This window comes from Lepus europaeus, chromosome 7 (genome assembly GCF_033115175.1).
Source record: "Lepus europaeus isolate LE1 chromosome 7, mLepTim1.pri, whole genome shotgun sequence".
Taxonomy (NCBI): domain Eukaryota; kingdom Metazoa; phylum Chordata; class Mammalia; order Lagomorpha; family Leporidae; genus Lepus; species Lepus europaeus.
Window position 1 is genome coordinate 59,151,853 of NC_084833.1, and position 25,102 is coordinate 59,176,954.

Genomic DNA, 25,102 nt, shown 5'->3' on the forward strand with positions numbered 1-25,102 from the left:
TCATATTATATAAGCTTAAGGTGAGTGTTAAGGTGACAGCCTAAGGATCTGTTCAACCAATCAAGAAAGTCACTTGCAGGGCTGGCGTTGTAGGTTAAGTTGCTGTCCGCAGGGCCGGCACCCCATATGGGTGCCTGTTCGAGTCCTGGCTGTTCCACTTCTGATCCAGCTCCCTGATAAGGCACCTGGGAAAGCAGCAGGAAATGGCCCAAGTCCTTGGGCCCCGGCACCCATGTGAGAGATCTGGAGAGACATAGGTTGTGATGAAAAGGTGTAATATCCATGTCATTTTAAGACCAAGGAGAGGTTAGGGAAAATGGGGATAGAAATGATATTTGAAGATATAATGACTGGTTAGTTTTCAAATTATATATTTCAAGCATGATAAATACAGAGAAAGTTATACATAGAAACTGTAAAATAAATTTACTTAAAGTTAATAATTAACAGAAAAATCTAAAAAGGAACTTATGTGGAGAAAAATTCAAGCTGGATCATAACAAGAGAAAAGAAAATGTAAAGGGAAGGATTGATGAATTTTATTACATTAAGATAAAAAACTGGGGCCGGGGCTGTGGTGCAGTGGGTTAACACCCTGGCCTGAAGCGCTGGCATCCCATATGGGTGCTGGTTCGAGATCCAGCTGCTCCACTTCCAATCCAGCTCCCTGCTGTGGCCTAAGAAAGCAGTAGAAGATGGCCCAAGTCCTTGGGTCCTGCACCCAAGTGAGAGATCTGGAGGAAGCTCCTGGCTCCTGGCTTCGCATCGACACAGCTCCAGCCATTGAGGCCATCGTGGGAGTGAATCAGTGGATGGAAGACGGAAGACCTCTCTCTCTCTCTGCCTCTCCTCTCTCTATGTAACTCTGACTTTCAAATAAATAATAAAAATAAATCTTTAAAAAAAAGATCAAAAACTGTTGTGTGATATATGCATCGTGAACAAAATCAGAATGCAAATGGATCACTGAAAATATTCATTTTTAACATATATAAAACATAAATTATTAATCATCTTCCTATGTAAAGAAGTATTTCAAATTAGCAGAAAATAGGCAGGGAAATAATGAAAAATGCTCAAACTTAACAGACTCAAAAATGCAGATTGAAACAGAGCACTTCATTTTCACCCATCAGATATACAGTGTAAAAATGATAAAACTAGTTTTAGTGAATACATAGAAGAATAGAAGATCTCAATTTTGGTTTAGACTGAATTCAGACAAATTTTCTTTTTTTCTTTTTTTTGACAGGCAGAGTGGACAGTGAGAGAGAGAGAGAGACAGAGAGAAAGGTCTTCCTTTGCCTTTGGTTCACCCTCCAATGGCCGCTGTGGCCGGCGCGCTGCAGCTGGCGCACGGCACTGATCCGCAGACAGGAGCCAGGTGCTTCTCCTGGTCTCCCTTGCTGGTGCAGGGCCCAAGCACTTGGGCCATCCTCCACTGCACTCCTGGGCCATAGCAGAGAGCTGGCCTGGGAGAGGGGCAACCGGGACAGAATCCAGTGCCCCGACCTGGACTAGAACCCTGTGTGCTGGCGCTGCAAGGCGGAGGATTAGCCTGTTGAGCCACAGCGCCGGCCATATTTTCTAGGTGGCAATTTGGCGGTGTGTATCAAGTATTTTCCAAAAGTTCTAGAAATTTTTTTATATTCTCACCACAAAAGCATGATAAATATTTGAGGTGACAAATATGCTAATTAATCTAATTTGATCATTATGCCATGTATACACATATCAAAACATCACATTGTACACTGTAAATATGCATAATTACTCTGCCAATCAAAAACAACACAAAAATTAGTAACGATGTAAATGTTCCTTTAACTCTACTCAACAATCTTTTAGGATTTTTAAAGGGAATTATTTCCTTATTTGAAAGGCAGAATGAGAGAGAGAGAAGAGAGAAAGAGAGAAAGAGAGAGATATTCCATTTGCTGATTTACTCACCAAATGGCTGCAATAGCTAGGGTTGGGCCAGGCCAAAGCCAGGATCGAGGAACTCCATTATGGTCTCCCACATGGACCCAGATACTTAGACCATCATCCACTACCTACCTACATGCATTTGCAGGAAGGTGGATCAGAAGTGGAATAGCCGGAACTTGAACTTGAACTGGCTCCCTGATAAGGGATGCTGGCATCACAAGCAGCATTTTATCTGCTGCTCTGCAATGTCAGCCCCTTGGGATTTTTATCTAAAGAAATATATATATATATAAGATTCCAATTTTAACATTAAAAAACCCAACTGTAAACAACATCAATGTCTAATTTGGGTGGTTTATATTTCATAAATTTTAAGACATTCTTATATTTCCAAATCAAAATTATCTTATGGTTGATGTTAAATGACATCTACAGTTTTCAAGTAGAATAATTAAAACAAAGAAAAAGAAAATTATATGAAGTTCAAATTTCAGCATCCATAAGTAAAGTTTTATTGGGATGTAGCAATGCTCATTCTGCTTTCCTGCCAGAGCGGCAGAGTTGAGCAGTTGCTATAGTAGAAGCAGTGGTGATACTGTGACCCCTCAAAGACCAAGGTATTTGTGACCTAGCCCCTTTAAAGGAATAGGAATTGCTCTAGATGTGGCAAAATAACCACAATATCTCTCAGAAAATTAGGATGTTTCTGGTAGTAGGAAGGTACATAGAAGCAAAAGGTTAAGGTTCAGAGTGGTGATTGTGTGTGTATCTAGGTGTAAGCTTACTTCAAACAAGTTTTTGGGAATAAAAAAGGAAGAGGGTCAAGACATAGAATTTATGTCACTGTAGTAGCTGGGAACAGAACAGCATTGGGCAGGTAACTCCAGTTCCCACCTGGGCCTGGAAACACTGGGACTCTGGGTCCTGCTGCAGGAACGGGGTGGTGGCGATGCTGGGGGGAGGTCTGTAGTGAGAAGGTCAGGTCACGAGGGGCTGTTGAATCAGTGTGGGCCCTAGGATAGCCAAGCAAACTGACCCATCCCTGTCAGCCAAGTAGGCGTAAATAATCAGAGTCTGGTTGAAAAAGCAAAATTAGGGCTGGCACCGTGGCTCAACAGGCTAATCCTCCACCTTGCGGCGCTGGCACACCGGGTTCTAGCCCAGGTCAGGGTGCCGGATTCTGTCCCGGTTGCCCCTCTTCCAGGCCAGCTCTCTGCTATGGCCCGGGAGTGCAGTGGAGGATGGCCCAAGTGCTTGGGCCCTGCACCCATATGGGAGACCAGGATAAGCACCTGGCTCCTGTCTGTGGATCAGCGCAGTGCGCCGGCCGTGGTGGCCATTGGAGGGTGAACCAACGGCAAAGGAAGACCTTCCTCTCTGTCTCTCTTTCTCACTGTCCACTCTGCCTGTCAAAAAAAAAAAAAAAAAAAGAAAAAGAAAAGTTAAATTTATTCTTCCAGTCAAACTGATGGTTTAATAACCAGTCAGTTGTCTGAGTGGCTACACGAGTCTGAGTTTGGTTGTAGTTTTTTTATTTTTCTTACAGGGTGAGTACATATTTGAGTCATATTTAAACAAGACAGATTTTTGGTGATCAGTGATGTTGAAAATTGAAGAATAGCTCATTGGAAATGAAAGAACACTGGGTAACAGTTAACAGACTTGATCATTAAGGAGGTACATTACACTCCCATACTCATTCTCACATGGGATATTCTCTATACTCAGGGAGAGACGAACAATGGGAGCATTAATCACTCCTCCTGCTCCTCCTTAAGGAACAGTAGGTGTTTCCTTGGTCACAGTCAGTGTTTGTTGAAAGGTCTTGTTGTGGTCTGGAAACCAGCTGCAGGGCGTCTTCACAGCAGGGCCCACATCCTGGCCGACTTTGACCTCTGTAGGATTAAGTTCACAGCTGGTATGAGGAAGCGGCATACGTGCCTTCTCCCGCAGACCGGTCAACAGTCACAGACACCTCATGCCAGTAGAGTTGACATTTGATCTTCCAGTCATTCCTAGGAGACTGTATCTTCTGTAGGATGAAGGTCACTGATCTGTGTCCCGAGACACTGCTATACTCCTGCTTGTGGACATCCGACGTTCAGTGACTCAGGATACTTGTTAGTTCCAGTGAACCACAGAGTCTGCAGGACTCTAACTTGCAAGATAATGCCTCAGCTCTAAACTTGGGTGGGCTGGACAAGTGGGAGTCCAGGCCCAAAACCTAGAGAGCTTTACATTTCTTACCATCACTGTGCTCTGAAAAAGCTAAACCTTAGAAATATTTTTCAGTCCGTAAGCCAGAACTTAATTAGAAAACCAGTCTGTGTGTTGTGCATGCACATGTGTGTTGTGCATGGTGGGGTATGCATGGATGGATACCAACCCCCACCACCATAGCTCTGACCTCATCAACACACCCAATTCCTCTTCCTTTCTTTTTCTCCCCGTTTATCTGTCCCTATGTCCTGGCTTCCTGTCTATTTTAACTCAGGTTCTCTGATCTAACATTGTGAGTCTCTCAGATACCCTCCGTGCTCTTGTCCTTCTTCCTTCTGTCATTTCGTGTGACTGAACCCAAGTCTTAAATGGTACCAATCACTACTGTTTTCTACTCCTTGAGTAGCTGAAATTGTTATTGAAAAAACTACCAATCGGGAAAATAGTATGACAATAAAGTCATGAACCCTAGCCTCACATGTGCCCTTGGCAATGCCTTGTCATTTTTCCATGTTTCTTTAGTTAGCCATATTTTCTGTAATAAATGTTTGTATCTGATTCCTTTGTGTCCACACTACCCACTCTCATTAATTAATTTTGCTTTTATTATATGGATAATTTAGGAACCACCCGGACAGAAATTTCCTGATTTTTGTTATAAAATATTAAAAACTGCCATGCTTCTGTAGCCATCCTTTTCCTTTTCCCTTCCATTGCATTCTTTTTTTTTTCTATGTTTTCACTATATTTTTCTACACATAAGGAAATAACCAATTGACTGGATAGTTCCAGAACTGGTAGTGTTCACTGATCAACCAGGAAATGAGGTTAGAAGGCAAACTTTTCACCTCCTCCCAAATGTATATTACACAAGAATCACAGAAGCTCCTAACACTTGCAACACTGGTTTGCAAGACAGAGCCAGAGCAAGAAGGGTGAGCATGGAAGATGCACAGGCGTCAGACTGGGAGCAGTGCTCCAGGAAGCTTCACTCTACCTAAACAGCTGCTGCTTCCACTTCCCACTTCCTCTATCCCAAGGTGGCTAATCCACATGCAGAAACCCAGGCAGTTCCAAATACACTGGCCTACCTGTGTTTCACAAGGCATCTCCACAAGGAAGGCCCCCCCACCCCCGGGCGCGCACTCAACTTCTGTACAGGAAGTTCCCATTGCTGTCAAAGAACTCCCGCCCACTCTGCCCTCCTTTGCTGCTGAAGTTCCGGTCACCAGCTCCCCCTGCCTTCAACTCCTCCAGCTTCTGACAACTGACTCCCCTTTCTTCTGGGACCCGTGCAGTCAGGCGCGGGGGACTTCGGTAGCTCCCTCTTCCGACCCAAAGCTGCAGCATCAGGCACAAAGCCCTCCTTCTTCAGGCCCTGCGTTCCTTGATTCCTTCTGTTTTGTCTCCTTGGTGTACCTGTACCAGGCTGTTTGCCTCAATTGCTTTCAAAGCTGTGCTGTGACTCTGACCTTTGGATGAGGCTCCGTCTCCTGGCACCAGCAAGGACCCTGACACAGAGTGGCCTGTAAGGAGTGGCTTGGCTGCATCTGCAGAGCCCGGGAGCCGCGGCAGCACGTGGGCAAGTCCAGCTTGCTTAAGGACTTTTTGATCCTGCTTCAGTTTCTGTTCCTACGAGGGTACAAATTCGCTCTTTAAAACCCTTCGGATCACATCGGTGCTGACATCAAAGCCTTCAGTCAACCTGGGAACTGAGCAGGTGTCTGCAAATTCCTTATGTAGATACAAGATCTGCTCCATGGCTCGTCAGGGTTCTGGGCAGGGCACCAGGCCCCTCCATTTGCCTCCGAATTTTCTGGAATCAGATTGCTTTTTTCTGTCGTTTCAGGGTGCTGGTGGAGAAAACCAATAGCAGAAGCCACGCGTGGACGCAAGATAGGTTTTGAAGAGCCTGCCTCCGGGCTGAATCAGGGGGCGGCGGGGCCGAGGGTGCCGGCTTGGAGCTGCTCCGTGCACCGCTTGCTGGAATCTAACATCTAGAACAGTAACTGCCCACAAGTATGCCGAACTCTCTACACAGATGATGAAATACGCCACTAACGAGGAGACCTGTGGTCCCAAGGGAGCCAAACACACCTCCCCTGCACCCTGACAAAGGGGGAAGACGACACAGGGGCCGCTGCAGATGCCACCGCAGGACCGCCCGGCGCCAAGCGGGCGCGAGAGCCCTGCTTCAAGCCGGAGGAGGAGCTGGAAACCTCTCCAGCTCCCGCAGCTCCCCCTCTTTAGGCTCCTAGTCGGAACTGGGGTCCTGCTCGCGGCCCACGGGCCTGGGCCCGCCACTCCCCGGGTCACGAACCCATAGCGAGAGACAACAGTGCAGACATGGCCGCCCAGCAACAGGCTCAGGGTAATCGCCGTGTTGAACACACAAAGCTTCTGCCTCCATTGCATTCTAACAGCCACAGCTGTACTGTGCATGTGCATCTACTCTTACCACCCTTTCAGATGATGAAACAGGTGCAATGGTGTCAACTTGCCTAAGATCACACAGTTAGCAAGTGGTGGAGACCAGTCCCAATAGGGGAAATGTCCCTTCCTCTACAAAGAGCTGATCTTTTTATATTGCTCTTTGTCCCACCTCATTCATTCTACCAATTTACTATATTGGTTACCCCTCCCCTCTTAGTTAAAACTAAATTCCGCAATGAATGACAGAAAATAACATCAGCTTTAGACACAGTCAACAGTTACTCCTCCCTCATGCAGACACAGCCCATACAGGATTTGTACAATAATAGTAGGATCACCAGGACCCCAAGTTACTTTTATTTTTCTCGCCATCCTCAAAAAATGGCTTTCATGTCATGGCTCGTGCTCCTGCCATCACATTCACATTCTAGCCAGTGGGAAGAAAGAATGGGCAGGAGAAAGACTGGACCCTCCCCTTGAAAAACATTTCCCTAAAGTTGCACACAGTATTTTTTATTTTTTTTTGACAGGCAGAGTGGACAGTGAGAGAGAGAGACAGAGAGAAAAGTCTTCCTTTTGCCGTTGGTTCACCCTCCAATGGCCGCTGCGGCTGGCACGCTGCGGCCAGCGCATCATGCTGATCCGAAGCCAGGAGCCAGGTGCTTCTCCTGGTCTCCCTTGCTGGTGCAGGGCCCAAGGACTTGGGCCATCCTCCACTGCCTTCCCGGGCCATAGCAGAGAGCTGGCCTGGAAGAGGGGCAACCGGGACAGAATCCAGTGCCCCGACCGGGACTAGAACCTGGTGTGCCGGCGCCGCAAGGCGGAGGATTAGCCTGTTGAGCCACGGCACCGGCCTGCACGCAATATTTTTGTCTTTGCTTCTGTGGCTAGAGCTTGGTCATGTGATGCTGCAAAGCTGCCAGAGAGGAGAGAAATATCATTTGTATTTCAGGAGGCTGCTTACTCAGTGAAAATCCAGAGATGCTACCACCTTAGAAGTTGGGAGAGTGGCTGTGAGAGGGCAGTAAGACAGCCATACTCTTCCTTTCTGACACCTCTACTACTCAGCTTAAAACCCAACCAAGGCTGCTGCTTTAAAACTCAAAATTAGGCAAACCAACATAAGAGAAATGTAAGCCTCTCTGGACATAACCCAGTCTTCTCCATTACCTCTGTTCCTCTGCTCTCAAAAGAGCTCCCTGGAGGCTGGCGTTGTGCCATAGCACGTTAAGCCACTGCCCTTGATGCTGGCATCTCATGTGGGTGCTGGTTTGTGTCCTGGCTTCCCCACTTCTGATCCAGCTCCCTGCTGATATGCCTAGGAAAGCAGCTGAAGATGGCCTTGGGACTCTGCACTCGAATGAAACTCCTGGCTCCTGGGTTCACCCTGACCCAGGCCTGGCTGTTATGGCCATTTGGGCACTGAACTAGCTAATGGAAGACTTCTCTCTGTCTCTCCTCTCTCTGTAACTCCATCTTTCAAATAAATAAATAAATTCTTAAAAAAAAAAAGGAGCTCCCTACCCCCATGCTGCCTCTATCTTTCATCTCTGTCATGGTGACCCCCACCTATCTCCTGAGATGGTTAAGGCACCTGTGATGTCCACATTAACAGATTTAAGGCACACTTATTAGTTTCTGTTTTCTGGTTCTGTCAGCAGAATTGGACACTCATCAACACTCTTGGCTTCTCTGATGCCTCAGCCTTGGTGCCCCACCCTTTGTCTATGTCTGCTTGGTGTCCTTGCTGTCCCTTTTCATCTAGTTACTCTCTAGAGCTCTTAGAACTCTGTGATCCGTGGGAGGTAATGCAATCACAAGGTGACATTTGCTGTTCACCCATGGCCTGTTTTGTCCTCCTGTATCTCATACAGTCACGTGTGGCTCCACGGAGAAAGGTGTCATCAAGCAATTATGTCATTGTGCAAACATCACAGAGTGTACTTACACAAACCCAGTTGGTACGGTCTACCATGTCTAGGTTTTATGCTGTGGTCTATTGTTTCTAGGCAACAAATCTATATGGTATGCTACTGTACTGAATGCTGTAGGCAACTGTAGCACAATGATAGGTACATCACTAGCTGATAGGCATCTTTCTGTTTCATTGCAATCTTACGGGATCACCGACACACATGCAGTCTGTCACTAACTGAAGTATCATCACGCAGTACATGACTGTATGTGTATCCCATCCTGGGTGGAGGGACTTTGGCTTTACAAGCCATTTGCTGAACCCATCCTAGCAGCGGCAGAGTTCAGTGTAAAGAATGTAATCTGGGCTGATAAGAAAAGCCATGGTTCTGCTCTCAGCTTCAAATCACATCAGTAACTCTGGATCCTATTTCTGGCACTCACTCCCCAAGCTTGATTTCTTTGAGACTGGCTTTCCTGGCTTTGTGCTATTTCCCCTAAGACCACTCTGATAGAACTCATCTGTAATTCTTATGTATTCTGCCTTGGTGTAGGGTTTCATGGTGTAGAGTGAGGGGACTTCCTATTAACCAAGGCAGCTAATATAACTAATTTCAGCCTCCATCATTTAAAGGAATAAGGAATCCCACTGTCTAAGATAAGGCAGATTCCATAACTGGACCTATGACCTATTTACAACCTTATCTCTTGGTTGAAAAGGCTCAGATTCCAACCAGGTCAGTGAGGTGATCCAGAGTCTAGCAATAGCAAGAAATTGCTCCCTCCACTAGGCTGGAGGTACAAAGAGAGGCTTCTCCTGGGATCAAGGGCACTCTATGGAAGGTAGAACCATTGCATGCTTGTCTTCAAGGAGGCCTTAAAGATGTTGTCACAGCAGAGAGAGAGATGTATCCTGGCTGCCTTGATCCTGACTGCCAATCTTACTGTATTTCCTGATTGGCCGAAGTTGTCCAGATCATCTTACGTATGATCCTGAGAAACACAGAGTGCAGTTCCCTAGCAATTCAGAGCTGAGCAGCTGAAGAGCCAGGACTGGACCTGAAGATCAGCACTCTCCTTCCCACTGTCCTCTCCCCAGAGCACTTATCCCTACTCTGTTCTAGTGTGTCGTTTTGTTCTAGTGTGTCTATTCTCTTCTACTGTTTCCCCTCCCCTCCCCTCTCCTCCCTTTCTCTCTTGCCTTCTCCCTTCCTCTCCACTCCCCTTCCCTTTCTTCTTTGACCAGGAATGAGTTGCACAAGACTAGAGGCTTTGTTCACTAATGTAACTTGAGTACCTGGAAAATGGTTGGTATATAAGAGGTGCGAAATAGATACTTGTTGAGTGAGTGAATGAATGAGTTTGTTTACTAAGATTCATGAGGATTGGAAATGTTATCTGTTGTGTTCCTTGGTCTATGCTCAATGCCTACTACAGGCTTGGCTGCCAATTGGATTAGTTTCCTATGGATGGTGTAACAAAGTGCCATAAACTTGACGGCTTAAACTCACTGAGATTTATTATCTCATGGGCATGGAGGGACTTTTTTGGAAAGGTATTTGCTGAACAGGCTACTTGAGAGAGATGAAGCAGGAGGAGTGGATGGGCCTGATGCTGGCTGGCCCTGCTTCAGAGGTGATGGAGAACTCGCTCAGGTGGTGGCCAATCATCTGTGGCTTGATTTCAACCTGGTCGAAGGTCTTGCTGTTATGGATGCCTGCCATGCCGCCCAGTGTCTCACACAGGATGATCACATCCTGCAGGTGCGTCCTCACCAACTCCGGCTTCTCTATGGAAGGTGCCCCTTCTTGGCCTTGCACAGGTGATTTAGCAGTGAATGCCTCTCTGGATGCAAGCCCCAGACCGGCTGCTGCAGCAAAGCTCTGTACAGCTGCATCAGCTGCTCACGGGACGTGTCCAGCAGCTGGTCGAGGTTCACGCATAGTAGATGAACTTGCAGATCTCTTCTTTTTCTGCTCCACTTCTGCCATCTTGTAGGCTTCAGGGGAAAAAAAAAACAAGTTGAAGGTCTTGAATCCTGCCTTGTTCTAGCTTCTGGTAGTTCCAGGCACTCCATGTCTGCATCACTCTGGCCTCTGTTGTCACACAGCTTTCTCCTGTGCATGTTTCTTATGAGGACACTTACTATTGGAAGTAAGGCCCATCAGATCATCGAGGATGAACTCAGCTTGAGATCCTTACCTTAATTGCACCTGCAAAGGTCTTTTATCCCAAATAAGGTTACATTCACAGGATCTGGGACATGGACATATCTTCTTGAGGGCCACTGTAACCACCCAGTACAGCATGCAATAAAAACTTGTTGGCTGACCGGCTAGACTGAGTAGTCCCTGCTTCTGTTCTGGCCCCTTCCCAGTCTGTCCTCCTTAGTGCTACTTATTTAGAAAAAGCAGGTTTTTTTTTTTTTTTTGTTTTGTTTTTGTTTTGTTTTTGTTTTTGTATTTTTTTACAGGCAGACTTAAACAGTGAGAGAGAGACAGAGGGAGTTATAGACAGTGAGAGAGAGACAGAGAGAAAGGTCTTCCTTCCGTTGGTTCACTCCCCTAATGGCCGCCATGGCCGGCGCTGCACCGATCTGAAGCCAGGAGCCGGGTGCTTCCTCCCAGTCTCTCATGTGGGTACAGGGACCCAAGCACTTGAGCCATCCTCCACTGCCCTCCCGGTCCACAGCAGAGAGCTGGACTGGAAGAAGAGCAAGCGGGACAGAATCCGTTGCCCCAACCGGGACTAGAACCCGGGGTGCCAGTGCCGCAGGCAGAGGATTAGCCTAGTGAGCCACGGCACCAGCCTAGAAAAAGCAGTTTTAAAAATCATATTGCTCCCTACTTGGTGTTCTTCAGTGGATTTCCATCCTAGGAGGACAGCATCCATACTCCTTAGCTCAGGGAAAGGACTTCTGTCAGTTGGCCCCTGCCTGCCTGTTCAAGCCTGTCTTCTCTCTTCCTGTCCACCTCACTTTGGGCTCCATATGGCCGTGCGGCCCCTCTGAACACCCTAGCCTGCTGTGCACTTGCACATTCAGCTCTGTCTTCTTCAGACATCTTCCCTTTGTTGACTCTATGGCAAACTCCTACTCACCCTTCAAATCTCCTCCCAGATGCCTCCTCTGTGCTGCTGCCTCCCACACATCCACACCCACACCCCATCGAGCTGATTCCTTTCACACACAGATGTTCAGTGGAGGTCTGTTCGGATAAGTAAATGAACCCAACTGGGATGGGGAACTATGCCAGGGACTGGAAGACAAGAAGGGAAAGCGTCGGTGCTAGGCGCATGGGGAAGGTGTCAGGCGCTGATGGGATGCTGTCTCTGAAAAACATCTGGCTTTTGTGTTACAAGACCTGAGATGCAATGGCAGCCCTGTCTCTGAGGGCAAGAGGTGAGGTGGTGCAGAGGGATGTGACCTGGCGTTGAAGGGCCCAGGTGGTGGCAGGTGATCTGCCACGCTACAGAATCTGGTCTTCTCAGGCCAGAGTTCCTGGGGTGGGACTGATTAGCCTTGCAGAGGCTGCCTTCCTCATGAGATCCGGGCCATGACTGAAGCAGGGACCCAGGAACACAGCAGAGCAAGGAAAGCCCCTGTGCCAGAGGTTTCTACGTTGGCCTCTCTGGAGACAAGGGGAACCAAGACCACCACTCCGCATGTCCACTGGCCTCTGAACAATGGTTTTTAGTTACCCAGCACAGAAGGTCCTCAATGGGAAGCTGAAGGCTCTGGTCATGGGGGCCTGCTTGGGGGGTTCTGGTTTTTTGGGGTTATGGGACTATGGCCTTGGTTAAGTGGCCTGAGAATGAGGTCAGGTCACTGGGGTAGGGGGCCGAGTGAGGTGCTCTCACCACTAGGGTGCTTGGGTGAGGGGTTCTAGTTAGTATGGGGCAAGAGCATGACTTAGGGACCCTGGGGGTGAGGCTCTGCTCTCAGAGACGTGGAATTAGGGGTGAGTGAGGGGCCCTGGTCCTTGAGGAAATTGACTTGGAGACCACAGTCACTAAGGCTTTTGAGTAGAGGGGGCTGATCACTGAAGTCTGAGTCATGGGGGGCCAGGGGGAAAAGGCCACCTCTATTAACCTTGAACTGAGATAGGGAAGGATTCTCAGTGCTTCCAGGTCTCAGGCCTGACATGCATGGCTCTCAACGGCCAGCAGGTGGCACTGTGGCCTCGCCTCATCCAAGGTCCAAATTCAGAGCAGTGGACAGCAAGCAGGCAATCCTCAGGGAAAGCTCTCCCGAGAGCGGCTCAGGTGCAGGCTCCATAGCTTTGGGAGCTGCTGGGCTTCAGGAGGGCAGGGGCTTAGCTGAACCTGACCCAACTCTCCTGGGTGAGGGCTTCAGGCAGATCCCCTGGAAGCTGAGAATTTTGTGCCATTAGTTAGGAGGCCTTGGACTGTTCTGAGACTCAGGAGGCAGGTCCGGGTTGCTCAATAGCTCTGGGAATCAGAACAAACTTTACTCCAAATGTGGCCTAACATATCCAGGTGTGCTTTCACCTCTGGCTGACTCTGCTGTCCCCAACACACCACGGGTCCCAGACTAACTGGACATTAGCACTGCCATCTCCCAGACCTCTCTGTGTTCCAAGCCCAGTGACAGTGACACAGGATTTGAGTTGGCACCCACTACAGGCAGGACTCAGACAGATCGGGGCCTGATCACATTCCAGAACCATGTTGCATTCCAGGGCCTTGTCACAGAACCACATGGGGTCACAGAGCAGAGCTTTGTCATCCCTCAAATAGAGGCACACCCCAGGATGCTTCACATAAGAATCATCTGGGCCTTTCCTATTAATCTTTTTTTTTTTTTAAAGATTTATTTATTTATTTGAAAGTCAGAGTTACACAGAGAGAAGGAGAGGCAGAGAGAGAGGTCTTCCATCTGATGGTTCACTCCCCAGTTGGCTGCAATGGTCAGAGCTGCGCCGATCTGAAGCCAGGAGCCAGGAGCTTCTTCCAGGTCTCCCACATGGGTGCAGGGTCCCAAGGACTTGGGCCATCTTCTACTGCTTTCCCAGGCCACAGCAGAGAGCTGGATTGGAAGTGGAGCAGCCAGGTCTCGAACCGGTGCCCAGATGGGATGCTAGCGCTTCAGGCGAGGGCGTTAACCCACTTCACCACAGCTCCAGCCCACTATTAATCTTTACATATTGGCACCTCCCAGGGTTTTGTTGCAGCCTATGCTTAGCCCTGAACTGTGACAGGATCTTATGCTTCAGTGGGGTTGTGACAAGACCCTGGGATGGGACAGTGTCAGGTACATGATGGAGCCCCAGAATGTGCCTGTATTTAAGGGAGAGCAAGGCTCTGGACTGTGACTTACCCCCAGTGTATAGTAACTGGTCCCCAAACCTGCACCTGGAAGTGTGGCCATCACTAACAAGCACTCAATGTGATTATGGCGACAAATGCTATTGGGGACAGAGTATGGGAAGCAGTGCTTCTCCAACATCTGTAGTGACAACACCAGTTTCATTGTTTCCTTCTGCTGTTCCACTCCCCAAATGGCCACAGTGACCAGGGCTGGGCCAGACGGAAGCCAGAAGCTTCATCCAGTTCTCCCACATAGGTGCAGGGGCCCAAGCAGTTGGGCCATCTTCTGCTGAAGTGGAGCATCTGGGACTCGAACCAGTGCCCACATGGGATGCTGGCGCTGTAGGCAGCAGCTTTACTCACTACGCTGTAATGCCAGTCCCCAGTTTCATTGTTAAATTTGCAATGTGAATCTGTTGTAGAGGGACACCTTTGGTTTTATTTGTTTGTTTGTTTGTTTGTTTTTTTACTTTGACAGGCAGAGTGGACAGTGAGAGAGAGAGAGACAGAGAGAAAGGTCTTCCTTTGCCGTTGGTTCACCCTATAATGGCCACCACGGCCGGCGCGCTGCGGCCGGCACATCGTGCTGATCCGAAGGCAGGAGCCAGGCACTTATCCTGGTCTCCCATGGGGTGCAGGACCCAAGCACTTGGGCCATCCTCTACTGCACTCCCGGGCCATAGCAGAGAGCTGGCCTGGAAGAGGGGCAACTGGGACAGAATCCGGCGCCCCGACTGGGACTAGAACACGGGGTGCCAGTGCCACAAGGTGGAGGATTAGCCTATTGAGCCGCGGCGCCGGCCATAGAGGGACACCTTTGTAAAACACAATTAAATTATAAGAATTAAATTGAAAAAGTTCATAAGGTTTGAACTCATTTTTTAAAAGTAAACATTTTATTTTTGGAATAATTTGAGACTTACCAGAAAAACTGTAAATAGAATAGGTTTCTGGCACCCTTTCCCCAGCTTCTTCTAATTTGAACATCTTAGATAACCATGATCCGTTTGTCAAAACTAACAAATTCACTTTAGTGTTACTAACTAAAGATTTCAATTTCAGTAATTTTTCAGCTAATATCTTTTTTCTGTTTCAGGATCCAATCCAGGATATCACGTTGCACTTAGTGCAGTTTTTTTTTTTTTTTTTTTTGGACAGGCAGAGTGAATAGTGAGAGAGGGAGACAGAGAGAAAGGTCTTCCTTTTTGCCGTTGGTTCACTTTCCAATGGCCGCTGCGGCCGGCGCATCGTGCTGATCCAAAGCCAGGAGCCAGGCGCTTCTCCCGGTCTCCCATGTGGGTGCAGGGCCCAAGCACTTGGGCCATCCTCCACTGCCTTCCCGGGCCATAGCAGAGAGCTGGCCTGGAAGTGGGGCAACCGGGATAGAATCCGGCGCCCCAACTGGTACTAGAACCCGGTGTGCCGGCGCCGCAAGGTGGAGGATCTTAGTGCAGTTTTTATTGTTGGATTCAAATGACATACAATTATTCTACTAAATTGCTATAGCACTTTTTAAGCACTTACACTTAATTTCTGAGCTTACTTCATCAGGAACTGGAAGCAAGCAGTTTGTAGACTGGCACTGGCCTTTAGGCCACATCTTGGGTGGCCCTGGGATAAAGACTACTCACTACTCCACTATTCCAGTGGTTTGGCAGGAAAATGAGAGGATGCAGAAACAAAAGGTGCTTACAACAAGGGCTTAGGGGTGTAGGGGAGAGAAAGATGTTGGCCAAATGGGTGGGCCTTGTCTGCAGCCTGCATGGAAGAGTGATGGGGACTGGAAGCTTAGGGAATGAAGTTCCAAAAGATGTCCTGTTAGGCGAGGATCCTGCAAATGTGCTGAAGTTTTGGCGCAGCTTTCTGCAGCAAGCAGCAGGGCCTGGTGATGATTTATGTCTTATTCTTCACTCTATTTCCATCACCTAGCAAGTACCTGGACCACAGTCAACATTCCCAGAGAAGGAAGAAGAGAATAGAACAAGGTGGATAGACTCACGCGTTTCATCCTGCCCATATCATGGGCAAGTGTGTTAAGCCTTAGTGTCTCCATCTATGCAGTGAGTCAATGAACAACCTCAAGAAGGATCCCGAGACTGAAATGAGAATTATATGGAAATGTTAGTGTGATGTCTTTCAAGGAGCAGTAGCTCCTGTTTCCTGCTCAAGGCAGCTGTGCTGGGGTTATCAGTTTTCTTGTCATCATCTGTTTCTGTTTCTGTAAGGTTCTACTGGTCCTGTGAAACTGGAATTAAGGTTCTATCAGGAGTCCCCCGGCCCAGGTCTTGTCACATCTCAGATTGTACCAGTCCCCTCCTCTTTGCTTTAGTGTCTATGCAACCTTCAGGTGTCAAAGGGAAGCCACAGGGAGCCTTCCCTCCCATCACCTCTAGGATGCAGTTTGCTGTTAAACACATTCCAGGGGTGGGCATTTGGCACAGTAGTTAAGATGCTGCTTGGGACACCACATCCTGTATCCTAGTGATGGGGTTTCAGTACTGCCTCTGTTCCCCATTGCAGCTTCCTGCTAATGTGCACCGAGGGAGACAGCAGGTGATGGCTCAAGCATTTGTGTCCCTGGTACCCGTATGGGAGATCTGATTGAGTTCCTGGCTTCTGGCTTCAGTCTCAGCCAGCTCTGACTGTTGCAGGCATTTGAGAAGTAAACCAGCAGATGGAAGATCTTTCTGTGTCTCTGTGTACCTGTGTGCGGCTGTCTCTGTCTCTCTCTCTCTCTGCCTTCAAATAAGCAAACTAAATAAATAACTCTTTATGTACCTCACTGTTGTTGGTTATTTGATTATTAGTACTCTATAGTAATGGCATATACTATGCATATCTTTTTCTTCACTCTGTTTCCAGCACATGGCAAGTACCTGGACCATAGTCAACATTCAGTAAATACTTGTTGGATGAATAATTGGGAGTAAAATATGTAGCTTCTTCCTTTAGATGATTTTAAGTATAGATAACAGAGAGTAATCCAGAGTGTATAGTCACATGTCAAAAATAATCTTTGCTTGGAACTATATAGATTTAGTAGAAAGAAGATAGTCCTGGTAGGTATATATTTAATATACCATAAACATGCGGTCAAAGATCACAAGGAAATGAAGAAATTTATTTTCTACATGGTTCTGGGAAAAACTGGTTAAAGAAAAATAATCTAGCTCTTCTCATCACATTATACAACCTAGTGGTGCTCAATCCTAATACTCAGAGACACTCTAGGAGGGAGAGTGGCCAAAGGGCCAGGGGAAATTCCACAGATGAGGCGGACTGTGAGCTTGTTCTCAAAGATACGGACTTTACAGGATGGTGGGAGTGAGGGCACATCTGGTACTCCCTGCCTCCCTGCTTACCAGCCTCGCCTGGTCCCCCCTGACTTTGCAAGACTTCTGGGGCCCAGAGCTTGACTCTCCTTTTAGTGTCTTTGTCTACCATTCTCCATGCGTATTGGAAACACCCCCCCGCCCCCCATGGAAGCCACCATGAAGCACCGGGGGCCAGCAGTTGGATGTTTTGGAAGGGGACTTCTGTGCAGTGGGGTGAAGAAATTGCCAAGGGCTCAGAGTCTACCTGACCCTATCTTCAATCTTAGAAATTTCTGACTTAAAAACTAACCAAAGGCCTCCCTTATCTCCAACCCTGACCTGGGATTGGGCAGCTCCATTTTTACAAGTCTCTGTGAATATGGACAAAACTTCCATTCCTTTGAATGCAACTTGAACTGGCATTTGCATTTTAGGGCTATTTTTAACTTACTACTTTTAATCAATATCTTTTTAAAAATTCAATGAACAATACATATTCACTGGAAAAAGTGCAGATATAGATGGCTTTTCTGAAAGCTTTTTCGAAGAGCAGGGAGGAAGAGAGAATAAAAGCTATAAATAGTTCTCCAACAGTCAAATTCCGAAGCATAGCATTCAAATGCTACCATGAGGGGGGCCTGCCCCTGGGCTTTCTGGGACCCTTCCTCCTGGCTCCAGGCCAGACTAGATCTGGGAATCTCCATGGGAAGCCAGATTGGGGCGGTCTCCTGATATCATCATTATTTTCTCCAGGCAATGAAACCCCTGTTTGTACTTGTAGCTCCCTCCTGCTGGGCCCACCTGCTCAGCTTCCTTTCTGGTCTCAGGATGGTGACTCATCACAGCCATGCGTGGCCACCATTCTCAATCTTCTTCCCACCACCCACATGCCATGGATGGTATCCACATTCATCCACACTCTCAAAGGTTAAACCCAATTTTATTCAAGCCCGGCAAGAATTTTTGCAGGAAATCAGAGCCAATGGTAAAAATAACTATTACATCTCCGTGCACTATAATGATTTGAAATTGGCAGCACCGTTGGTGTGTTAGCAATCTGCCCACTCCTGCTGGCTGTATGGGGAGAACAAGCATTAAAGACTCCCTTCGCAAGTCCTGGCTGTGACGCAACTCTTTCCTCTCTCAGATGAGTGAGGAGACATTATTTTAGGGGTAACTTCAGTATGGGGCTCTCGCTAGGAATCATGCATATGTGTTTTCCCCAGAAATCTTTTATTTAAGGTATACAAACTTCAGGCATTTCATAAATATACATTAGGGAACAGTGATTCTTCCCACCCCACCTGCCCTCCCACCCATACTTCCACTCTTCTTCCTCATCCCTCTCCTATCCCCATTCTTATTTTTTACTAAGATCTATTTCTAATTAATTTTATACACATAAAGATAACCCTATACTAAGTAAAAGTTTAACAAACAGTATGAAAAACAAAAACTGTTCCTCAACAGTCGAGACAAGGCCCGTTCAAAGTCATCGCATCTCAAAGTGCCAATTTCACTTCTATAGATTACCTTTTAGGTTGCATGCTTTTAACAGCAGCTGTCTTGCCTCAGTGTGTGTCAGTTTACATGTCTGTTTTCCCTGTTAAACTTTTATTTGAAGTCTTTTTAAAAATGATTTATTTTACTTATTTGAAATGCAGTGTTAGAGAAAGGTGGGGGAAGAGAACTCTTCCATCCACTGCTTCACTCCTCAAATGGCCACAACAATTAGGGCTGGATCTCCTATGTGAGTGCAGCTGTTGGGCCATCTTCCACTGCTTTCTCAGGTGCATTAGCAAGGAGCTGGGTTGGAAGTGGAGCAGCCGGGACTTGAACCAGTGCCCATATGGGATACTAGCATCTCAGGAGGCAGCTTTACCCGCTATGCCACAACGTTGTTCCCCCTGCCCTGTTAAACTTTTCTGTTGATTACTGTACCCCAAGCACCCAGCACAGTGTCTGGCCTTGATGCATAGACAACACTTGAATGAATGAATGACTGGACAGCCCATTTGGTTGTGAGGCTCTGACTCTGAGAAATCTTGCCTTTCCTCTGCTTTGTTTCTGGCCAGTGCCACTGGCAAGTCTCTGCTGCTACACTTTCTAAATACAGTTTGCCTTCTTTCTTGGCCTGTTTGCACTCCTCTAGCAAGCCGGCGTCAGGACCTCGGCCTTTGTGCTGGGCCTCTTCACACAGCACATTTTCTTTTCCAGTGGCCAGGGTCTTTGGGATGTTCTCACTGACTTAATTAGAGTGACAGATCTCTCCATCCTTCTCCTTCCCCTGGAAGTTAGCGCTCCACTTATGTTTCTAATTCTTGGCATTAGATTTATGTGCTGTCATTTCTTTTCTGTTTCTGTTGCCTAGAGCATGGACAAGGCCTGGACACTTGTGAAGTCCATCTCTTTTGTAGCATGAAGCATGCCCTCTGTTAATGAATAACCATGGGCTTTGCTAACATCTGTGACACCATATGGAGGTGAGTTCCACAAGGACAAGGGTTCCGTTTTATTCTGTACGCATCCCTAGCACAGGTGAGCTCAGTGTCTGAGACAATGCACAATACACAGCACAGCTCAACAAAGATGTGTGGGAAGAATGAGCCACATGGCTGTTTCTTTAAGCCTTTGATAAACGGAGGATGGTGTTGTTTCTGTGAAATGAGGTCTTCACGGTGAAGACTCCGAAAGGGAGAAGCAGGCCCTGAGGCAGTGACCAAGTCAGTGACTAATGTGGAAAAGGACTCTGTGGGCAGCTCAGTAAGTGCAGGGGAGCCCAGCGTGGGCCAAGACAGACAGAAGAATGGTGAGTCGCAGTGTCCTATGCCTGACCTCCCAGGTTCCCTGATCAATCATGCTTACTGTGGACACTGTGGTATGTCCTCTGGGGATTCAGGGTAAAAGGGGACGTTGGATTGTTTTTCTGTTACTGTGTTTATGTGGGTTAGTGTGTGACAGAAACATTTCAGAGGGTTATTGCTAATCATTGCTAATCATAGCTGGGGCACAGATGGCCAGAGCTGGCCTTTTGGGGGACTGTCCCTGGATTGCACCAATTAGCTCAGCAAGGCCCATACTCTCTCATGAGATGTGGGCACAGCTGTGGCTTCCATCTGGACAAAGTGCCCAGGGACAAGGCAGGAGGCTGAGCCATAGAGGCAAGAGGCTCCAGTGACAACCTCTTAGGTGGACCAGAGTGCCATGGAAGGCAGTTGGGTGTCTGAAGGGAGCTGACCAGCTCTTGTTATGCTTACACCTTAGTGAAAGGCTTTCAATTGCTGATCCCTGAGTGACAAGTGATAGGTACCAGGTCCCTGGGGGATGGGGCTGGATCATAAGTGTTAAAGCTCTAAACACTTTCAAGATTGTGGTTAGTCTCCATATGTTATTGCAAATACATGAAAAATAAACTATAAAATAATGGTCAATGAAGTTAATGTTTATCCCATTTATGGTCACACAGATACTTTTCTGCAAATGTTGAGTTCTTTAAGAAAAACCTGAATGAAATATGAAGAGGTCTCAATGAGGGCCCAGTCATTGATGGGCTGAGTGAGGGTCCTGAGCTATGACAGGAAAGGAGGGTGGACCTCTGACCACTGAGGGTATTATGTAAGGGGTTGAGTGGTGATGGTGGTGGTGGTGTTCTCACTGACAATGCTGTGGATGGGCTCAGGACAGTGAGAGGCCTGAACATGGTGCCCTAATCATTGAGGACCCAGGGAAAGGTCCCTGACCCCTGAGGGTCTGAGTCAGGGGTCCTGCTTACCGGGTCGGGGGAGACATGGCCACCAAAGGCTGAGGGGAGGTTTTCGTCAGAGTCTTGAACATGGTCGATGGCCTGAATGAGAAACTCTGTCCTGAGACAACTGAGGAAGATGCTTGGGTCACTGAGTTAGGGTCCCCAGATTCTGAGGGGACTGAGGTTGGGGGCCTTGGCTCTGAGAGGGCTGAAGAAAGGGAATTTGAGCACCAAGACATGACTGAGAGTGTCTGGTCAACACAAGTCTAAATAAAAAGGATCATTGTCAGTTTTGGGCTTACACAGTCAGGAGAAACTGCCCAGTGTGGGGTGAAATATCTGAGATTCCAAGGCAGGGTTAAATCAGAGTGATCCTTAATTCCTCCTCCACCTTTCTTTAGCCTGACCTGCATGTCTTCTAATCACCAGTAGATGGCGCTGAAGCTTCACATGTGGAGGGGGAGAGCGAGTAAGTCCCAAGGTGGGGTCCAGGTGCAGGCAGCTGAGATAGAGGAAATTAGTGGTCCCTCTGACCAGACTCTCCAGAGGTTGGAAAGAACGAGGCTTGATGGCTTGAGGCAGATCTCCTAAGCACAGGCCACCTAGAGGCCAGCTTTGTTATCACCATACTAGCTAGTTCCAAATGCAGGGTGACTTTTTAATGTTTGACTCATGTGTACCTTCACTTACTGAGCAAGTGTACATACATAAATGATGAAGTTTATGCTAGGCATGAGAATTCAAGGGTGATTACAGAAGGTCACAATATTGAGAAGTCCCCAGTATGGGGGGTGAACATTAAAATTACAATGTATGTGGTAAGCACTGTAGTACAGGGACACGCACAGTGATTTTGGAGTCAGGGAAGGATTCAATGCACGGCTTGGGGAGACTGTGAACACAAGAGGACAGAGAGATGACCTTGAGGCACGGTCTCACAGCCTGAACAGGGATTTCCCTTGCGCAGATGAGAAAACGTATCTGGGGCAGAAGCAAAAGTGGAGGAAGGAAGTGGGGTCTCTGAAAGAGCTTGAGGGATCTCTGTGCAGTCCAAACATCTGGAGCAGAGGAAGTAGGGGGAGGGTGGGCTGGGAGTGAGGAGTAGGAATGACAGATAGACACAAGGAAGATCCCATGCCAGGGCTTCATCATGGTCCTTAAACAGATGAAGAATCAGGAGGGTTTTCAAGTAGGCAGATGAAATATTCAGGTTTCTGGGTGTCAAAATGCACAGTAAATTAGAAGAGAGACAGACTGCAGGCAGGCACTCGAGAGGAGAAAACAGATTTGAGGGGCATTTAGGAGGGAAGATGAATAAGATTATGTATCAAAGTAGATGTGAAAGGTAAGGGAGAATGAGGAATTTAGGAAAATAGTTGATATTTATTAAGCATTTAATATCTGTGATACAGTAATGTGTCACTTGATAGAATACATTAGGCAATTTTATCACTGCTCAGACATTGTAGAGTATATTTACACAAAAAAGAATGCTATGATGTCACTGGACAATATAATCTTCTGGGGCCACCATCATATATGTGATCCATTGTTGACCAAAATGTCCTTATGTAGTGGATGACTGTACTTTAAGTCACCAATCATATCTCTAAGGCAGAAACTATCCTCTGCATTTTCAGATGAGGAAACTGAAGCCCAGTGGGGCTATGTGACTTGTCCAAGGGCACACAGCTAGCTCTGTGCCCTCACCCCCAGTTTGACATCCATCTGCTCCTCCTCTAATTTAGCAGGCACCTGGGAAGGCAGTGGATGGTGGCTCAAGTACTTGGGCTCCTGCCATCCATGTGGGAGACTTGGATGTTGTTCCTTGCTCCTGGCTTCAGCTTGGCCCACACATGGTGGTTGAGGCCGTTTGGGGAGTGAATCAGCAGATGGAAGAGCTCTCTCTCTCTCCTCTCTCTCCCCCTCGTCCCTCTCTCCCTCTGTCTCTCTGTCACTCTCCCTTTCAAATAAATAAATACAAAACATTTAAAAATAAAATAAAATGTGACTACATATTCCCTGTAGTGGAACATTAGGCAATCATTCAAATGAGTGAGAACTCATGCCACCCTCCCTTAAATCTCACACAGGATCTGTTGTTAGAGAAGAAGATTGAAGCCTGACTTGCACATTGAGCTGGGTAGGACACAGCTAGGTATAAATAGATTGGGGGGAGGGAAATCCATCTTGCACACCACCCGAAATGACACATTTCCTGGGGACAGACGTGCACTGATTCCTGGGTGGTGTCTGCTGATTTTGTTAGATGGTCAGAGGCTGGAAAGGGCAAGGTTAAAAAATTGTTGGAAAGGCTTGGATGAGGAGTTTATGGATAAACCCCTTAGAATAGGCTCCGAGACGAGACATATTCATGTTTTACAAATGTTTACCAGAAGCTCCCCCCTGCAGAAGATATTCTTAACTATTGGGTGGGCAGAATGAGTCTGTGCATCTTAGTTATCTTATCCTGGGAATTTTCCTCTTTCCTCAGTAGCACCCCCTCTCCCCTACACACCAACCAGAGCCTGAAACAAGGACTTTTGAGTATGTGGCTTTACAGAAGAGATCCCAAAGAGCAGGAGTGAGGGCAAGGATGGCAAAGCATGAGGGAGAGGCGCTAACACAACATGCGTGCTAGGGTTAATCACCATGGTGACCAGCTGAGCTCCATCTGCCAGTATTTTCTGAGGATAGGCATAGAATTCTCCATGCATTCACTTATCTACCAGATCCATCTTTCATTTGTTCAAGGGTTGTCCCTGGGGTGTTAGCTGCCTCATACTTTGAGGTTGTATATATAGAAGTGTGCCTTGGGCAAAAAGTGAAACTGAGCCAAGCTGCTGACAGAGTCCATGTGCTAGAAGCTAGCTGCCAATGGCCTGAGAAACAGTTGATCCAAGAAGATATGGGTGGGGACCACAAGTGTCTGATACATCAATCAATTCTTCTTCCCCAACCTTTCCAGTTTTTGCTTGATGGAATCACAGATAAATTGGCAGTGAGACAGGGATGTTAAGTTGGTTTGAGCTCATAATGGAATTTTCTTGGCCATCATTTGAATGCTCCCACTGCCAAGTACCCAAATTGCCAGTTAACAGTGACAAATTCTCAGTCGTTGCCATAGGACCATATTTCAAGCAGATCTGCCAGCTATTGGTAACAGCTAGAATTTTTTTTTTTTATACACATCACATTACATAAGTAACAGAGATTTGTCCTCATAGGAATAGACACTTATCTTGGATTTGGAGATTTCTTCTTTATTTGTCATGCTTCTGCCAGCACCAACATCTGTGAACTTACTGAGTTCCTTATATATTGTCATGGAATCAGATATCTCATTATTTCCTATTATCAGTCATCTGATGACAAATCATCCCCAAATTAGTAGCTTATAGCAGGAACCACACTCTGCTGTCCATGAGTCTATGGGTCATCTTGGTCAGTTAGGACTGGTCTGTCATGGTCTCATTCACATGTGTACGGGGATTTGCTGGCTGATGGTTGAGGTGATGTGGGAGGCTGGATCCTATATCTCTCACTGTATATTGGGCTAGCCAAAGATTGCTTTTAAGACAGGGTCAAGTTCCCTCCTTCCTCCAAAAATAAAACAAAACCCAAAATAATGCATGTTTGAAGCTTAAATTTGAAACATCCACATTCCAATTTTTGCTGCTTTCTATTGATCAAAAGAAGCCACAAAGCCAGTCTTCTCTCAGTAGTTGAGGAACCAGACTCTTCTTGATGAGAACTGATAAGTCACATTTCAAAGAGTATGCATTTTTGTAATGAATGCATCCAGCTCTGTCAAGAAACTTATTTCATAGTGAAATAAGCAAGAAAATGGGCCAAAGTCCATGCCATCATCATAGGACCTATAATGGGTTGAATCGATACCTGCCCTCCCTCCCTGGCCCTGACCACCTAAAGGTATGCTGAAGTTTCACTCTGGTACCTGTGAAGATGACCTTATTTGAAAATAAGATCTTTATAGACATAACAGGTTAACATAAGTTCATACTGTATTAAATCTAATGACCATGTTCCTTTAAGGAGGGGGAGAAGGTTGGCACTGTGGCTTAGCGGGTAAAGCCATCACCTGTAGTGCTGGCATCTCATGTGGGCTCTGGTTCGAGTCCTGGCTGCTCCACTTCCTATCCAGCTCTCTGCTATGGCCTGGGAGAGCAGTGGAGGATGGCCCAAGTTCTTGGGCCTC

The 25,102-nt window shown here is 47.0% G+C and overlaps 2 pseudogenes; both read right to left on the reverse strand.

Annotated features, from left to right (window-relative positions):
- Window positions 1-5,295: 5,295 nt before the first annotated feature.
- On the reverse strand, window positions 5,296-6,597 carry LOC133763777 (neugrin-like; annotated as a pseudogene).
- Window positions 6,598-10,067: 3,470 nt separating this feature from the next.
- Window positions 10,068-10,487, reverse strand: LOC133763778 (small ribosomal subunit protein uS19-like; annotated as a pseudogene).
- Between the last annotated feature and the right edge of the window lie 14,615 nt (window positions 10,488-25,102).